We start from the raw sequence: 6,204 nt of genomic DNA, 5'->3' as shown, positions 1-6,204 counted from the left end.
CAGAAACTTATCACCAAGTCAGCCTATCAGTTCATGCACTCCTCCAAGACATCTACCCTTCTAAAAATGTGTTTTCTAATGACTTTTCCTTTTATCACAAGCATCTTCTCTCTTGTGTTAATTCTTTTAAAACTGGGATTTATTGTAATCTGATTGAATGTCTGAATTATACAGTAATCGCCCACTCTCTTTCGATGAGTTTTTCGCATTTCTTGTGGCCGTGTTTCTCTCATTTTAAATTTTTCCTCGCCATAAACCAGTTGACAGATTACATCATCGGTGACTCAGAATTTTTGGTTTTCATTTTCCATTTGACTTCCGATGCACATGCTTGTTTTTTTTATTTTAATTAAAATTTTCCTCACAATTTTAGAAATATTTAAACATTGGTAATGTCATATTGTTGTGGACACTGACGTAAAATAATGGTTTTCACAAGAAAATAAAGAAAACCAGAATTGAAAAAAAATTCTAAAATGTTTCTAAAGACCTATTACAATAAATTAGAATATTCAAATTACCACCTATTGTTTTGTTTTAATTATTTCTGATTTATGTATTTTAAAAACAAAATATAAAACCAATTACTAAAATGTCTGCAAATATCTCAAATAGCATTGTTAAAAGCTTTGAGGTTTTTGAATTATCCTGACCTTTCTTGATAAAAGGTCAAAACCTTAATGACTAACTTCACAGAATTTTGGACGAATCATCTTTTTTGTGTTCAGAACACATGATTTGGTCTTAAATTGATGAGCAAATCAAGCTCACAACTCTTCTCTGGAATTTTTAAAGTATCAAGCAGCTTAAAGCCAATAACATACATATGCATCTCATTAAATTATTACATCAAAAACTTCAGTTATTTCAGTCATTCAAAAAGTGAAATTCACATAGCACATAAATTCATAACACACAAAGCAATCTATATAAAGTTTTAATTGTGTTCATTTCAATGACAATGATTTGCAGCAGATGAAAGTCCAATGTTCAATTTTTCAGAATATTTTAATGTTGCATGATACTAACAATTGTTTCTTGTAAACACAGATACAACTGTGTTATGGTCTACGCAATCCTGTGGAAGTTTGCTGACTGATATTTTCCAGCAGAGAGCCAATGACATCCTGTGCTGCATTCAAGTGTAATAATGGAAAATTTAGTCAGTCAGTCAGTCAGTCAATCATTTTCTACCGCTTTTTCCATAGTGGGTCGCGGGGGAGCTGGTGCCTATCTCCAGCAGTCTATGGGCGAGAGGCAGGGTACACCCTGGGCAGGTCGCCAGTCCATCACAAGCCAACACACAAACAACCATGCACACACTCATTCATACACCTAAGGGCAATTTAGAGTGACCAGTTAACCTAACAGGCATGTCTTTGGACTGTGGGAGGAAGCCGGGGTACCCGGTGAGAACCCACGCATGCACGGGGAGAACATGCAAACTCCATGCAGAAAGACCCCCGGCCAGGAATCGAACCCAGGACCTTCTTGCTGCAAGGCAACAGGAATGGAAAATTTTGTGGAAGGCAAAAGGTGCACAAGCAAGATGGATAACCGTGGCCTCAGGGGGATTGTGAACCAGAGCACATTTGATTTTGGGGAGATTTACAAGGCATGGACTGCAGCTGGAGTCATAGCTTCAGGAGCCACCACACATAAACTTTATTTCCAAAGGTATTGGTCTGTCTACTTTTACATGTACATTAACTCTGATGACACCCCATTCTTGATCTACAAGGTCCAATTTGTTGATGGACCTTCTGTTGCCAGCAATAGCAACTTTAACTATTCTGTAAACATCTTCCACATGGTTTGGGAGTTTGTTCATAGTTAGATGAGAAAACCAGAACTGCAGCCTCTGCTCTAATTCATCCCTATGGTGACCAAGAAGGTTGAGGTTAGGACTCTGCCAGTCAAGTTTCTCAACACCAAACTTTATACACCTGACACAGACTTAATATTTTTGGCAATATAGTGTAGTTGTATCCAGGACATGGACTACAACTGTCGCATTTCTTGTGTGAAGACACTTCTGAACCAGAAGCACAGAATCCAAGTTGCTGGAGGTCTAATGTGAAATTGCCTCAGTCAGTGCTGCTGTCTACCAGGACATTTTACAGCACTGGATACTTCATTCTGCTGAAAACCGTGGCCTGACCTGGAGCAGCAAATCTATATGAGCAATTTAGAGGCATGGGAGATTCTCTATATACATGTAAAATGTCTGACAACCCTTTCCTAATTGCCTATTGTTTGTGATGTAGAAAAAGATCAAGATAAATAATTTGATGGTGTATTGTCAAGAGAAAGATGAGAGTCACCATGAGTCTACAATGTAGATGACCTGTACATGACCTGAAGGTCACATTCAAGGCAACCTGGGCTTCTTTTACATCTCAGCAGAACCACAGATTGATCGCCTCCATGCCATGCCGCATTGATGCAGTAATTCATGCAAAAGGAGGCCTAACTAATTACATATATTTTGTTCAGTATATGGACAAATTTCTCTAGCAGGCCCACATTTCTTCCTTTTTATGGGTGTTATATAACATTTATTAAAATAGAAATAAATACTTGAAATGTATCACTTTCCAGTAGTTGTGTTGCTGGAGACCTTTTCTCAGTTGTCTGCAGCTCAGTGTGGACAGAGGATCTGCTTCATAAACACAGATGAAACAGATAACCCTGGGGTATTAGCAGCTTCATGTGTTGGACTGCACACACATTAATGGACGAACCCCCTCCCCACCAGAGCAGGTATGACACACTTAAACCCCCTTGACACTGTCACGGCTCTGATCCCACTTCCTGCGTCTCTCCTAGCAAGGTGAGCTCACAAGGGCACCCACTGAAGTCATCAGTGTTGACACGGGTGGCGAGGGGGCCACGGTGTGAGCGACACGGCTGCTGCTACGGCCAGCCAGGCGTGTCCACCCTCCCTCGAGCACTTCCTCTGCTCCCCTCTCCCTGCTTCCGGTTAGAGGCCTCAGGCAGTCACCTCGTTCAGATGAATTCAACTTTCATTTTGTGTCAGGAACAGGTCAGCCTCTGCTGACGATGTTGGGTGTCTTTAATCTTGAGAATTTTGGTCATTATCTCCTGAAGCAAAAACCTGCTGCTGTGGGATGTTTTGTAATGAATGTAACACAGAAGCACAGTAAGTCGTTGAGCAGGAGTTATAAATAGGGAGTTATAACCTCGCTCATCCTAAGAGCTGGAAACTGAACACCCATGTAAAGGCTTATTGGTTGTAACAGAATGCAGTGAAAGTAAGTGTTGGCTTGTAAGCAACTTTGTCAGATTATATACAGGCTTATCATTACATGTCCTTAATGTCTTCATTAACATGATCACTCGAGTGCTGCTTCATTAAAATAGCGGGTGTGTTGTGAAATGGTGCCATTTTGCAAAAAATCATTATCTTATACAAATATTTTCATACCCCTTGAACTTTTCATTATTTGATCATGTTACAATTACAAACTTTAATGTATTTTACTGGGATTTTATGTGAAAGAATCTTTTAGAGATGGCTTTTATTGTGAAACCACTTCCTTTCTCATGGTCATAGCCGCTGGGCATGAGGCTCCAGACTTTCTTTCTCCCATTGAATTTCACACCGACCAGGGAAGAAGGTGACCCCCCTTAAGCGCTTTATACTGTATGTGAGAAGGAGAATTTTAAATTGTATTCTGGATTTAACAGGGAGCTGATGAATGGAAGCTAAAATAGGAGAAATATGATATTTCCTTTTGATTTAATCAGAACTCTAGGTTTCTCTCTTCTCTGCACTGAACCTGTTGTGTTTCCATTCTCCACTGACAGCTGGAACTATTGCTTAAAGCCCCACCTCCAGCCGTCAGTGTACGGCGTGCGCCACTATTAATGTTACTGCGTGTGACATTGTCACTTTCAAGTAATCTGTGTGAAAATATTAAAAAAATAATTAAATTAAGGTAAGGTAAGGTTAGGTAAGGTAAGGTAAGGTAAGGTAAGGTAAGGTAAGGTAAGTTTATTTATAAAGCGCTTTTCAACAACGAGACACTCAAAGCGCTGTACATACAATTACAATACAATCACAAAGCAAATAAACACAGATACAGACACAGAAAAACAAATCAAATGATAAAATCAAACAACAGAGGTAATTTAAAAAAGTAAAATAAAATATAGAGAATAGAATGATGGACAAGAAAATGAAAGGAAAATTGGACTGAAAACGCAACTAATCATGCCTAGATGGCACAGTCAAAGGCCACTCTAAACAAATACATTTTTAATCTTGATTTAAAGCAACTTAGGGTTTCGGCGCTTTTACAGTTTTCTGGCACTTTATTCCAGATTAGTGGAGCATAAGAACTAAAAGCTGCTTCTCCATGTTTAGTTCTGGTTCTGGGTATGCAGAGTAGATTTGAGCCAGAAGACCTGAATGGTCTGGGTGGTTGATACACTGACAACAAGTCTGTAATGTATTTTGGTGCTAAGCCATTCAGTGATTTATAGACTAACATAAGTATTTTAAACTCTATTCCCTGAGCTACAGGGAGCCAGTGTAGAGACTTTAGAACCGGGCTGATGTGCTCCACTTTCTTAGCTCTAGTGAGGACGCGGGCAGCAGCGTTCTGGATCAACTGCAGCTGTCTGATCGACTTTTTAGGCACACTTGTGAAGACACCGTTGCAGTAATCAATACTACTAAAGATGAACGCATGAATTAGTTTTTCAAGGTCCTGCTGAGACATTAGTCCTTTAATCCTGGAGATGTTCTTTAGGTGATAGAAGGCCGACCTTGTTACTACCTTTATGTGCTTCTGAAGGTTCAGGTCTGAGTCTATCACTACACCCAGGTTTCGAGCCTGACTGGTGGTTTCTAGCTGTATTAACTGAAGCTGTGTGCTAACTTTTAAACGTTCTTCCTTTGGTCCAAAGATTATTACTTCAGTTTTGTTTTGATTCAGCTGAAGAAAATTTAGGCCCATCCATGCACTGATTTCTTCTAAGCATTTACCCAGCGCTTGAATGGGTTCATAGTCACCTGGTGACATCGTAACGTATAGCTGTGTGTTGTCTGCATAGTTATGATAACTTACATTGTTGTTTATTAAAATCTGAGTTAGGGGGAGCATGTAGATATTGAATAGGAGGGGCCCTAAGATGGACCCTTGGGGAACGCCACATGTGATTTTTGTGCTCTCTGATGTAAAGTAACCCACTGACACAAAAAAGTCCCTGTCCTTCAAGTAGGATTTAAACCAGTTGAGTGCTGTACCAGAAAGGCCGACTATGGAGATAAATTTGTCTCAATATTATTCAATCAAACAAAAAACTAATCTCAATAAAAAAAAAACCTAATCTCAATCAAAAAAATAATATTCAATCAAAAAAAACTAATCTCAATCAAAAAATATTAAGTTGTGATCAAAACTTTCAGAGTTGTAACGATTTTTTTTTTTTTAAATGGAATATTTTATTTTGGGGAGAAAAAAAAATTGTTTGATAAAACGTTTTTTGATTAAAATGACTCATTTTTTCTCACAAAGAGAAAAAAGTTATTTGCAAAACATAAACTTTTATTTGCGCATGTCAAAAATCTTTGGTTGTGAGTCTCGCTTTTTTCGTTTTGATGCTCTCTGTTTTTGGTTGAACTCAACGAATTTTGAGTTCTGGAAACATGAACATCCTGGGCGGGGCCTAAAGACGAACGATGTAAGATGTTTCCCTATTGGTTTGCGCTGACTAAAGCCGCAGACTCTGATCCCCTGCATCTCTGAACTTCTGCTCGAACTGCAGGGCTTGCAGCGTCGTACAGAAGAAAACTGCGGTCAAGTGAGCCAACTGTCAGAAATACGCAATCACGCCAGCCGACACCAGCTCTCTCTTAAAGATTAGCGTCGCGCATACAAGGCGCATTACAGTAAAGAAGCAGAAAGGACCCGATCCTGGCAACGGTTGAGAAAATAAGAGGAAAACAGAAAAGTGACCTACAGAACATTTATATTAATTACATTTTTACAACTTTCACATTCATGTTTTATGTAAAAGAATAAATATTTAATATTTTACTGTACAGTTAAAATACCTCAAAATGCTCAACCATTATATGCATTTGTCCCACTTTCAGGAATTTATTTCTCCAAAACCATGAGAGGTGACAACACAATCTCTTCAGATTATCTATATTATAACCAGAATTAGTAT

This window comes from Girardinichthys multiradiatus, chromosome 10, assembly GCF_021462225.1.
Source record: "Girardinichthys multiradiatus isolate DD_20200921_A chromosome 10, DD_fGirMul_XY1, whole genome shotgun sequence".
Classification (NCBI taxonomy): domain Eukaryota; kingdom Metazoa; phylum Chordata; class Actinopteri; order Cyprinodontiformes; family Goodeidae; genus Girardinichthys; species Girardinichthys multiradiatus.
The sequence above is the reverse complement of the archived record's forward strand: the minus strand, read 5'-3'. Positions refer to the sequence as shown.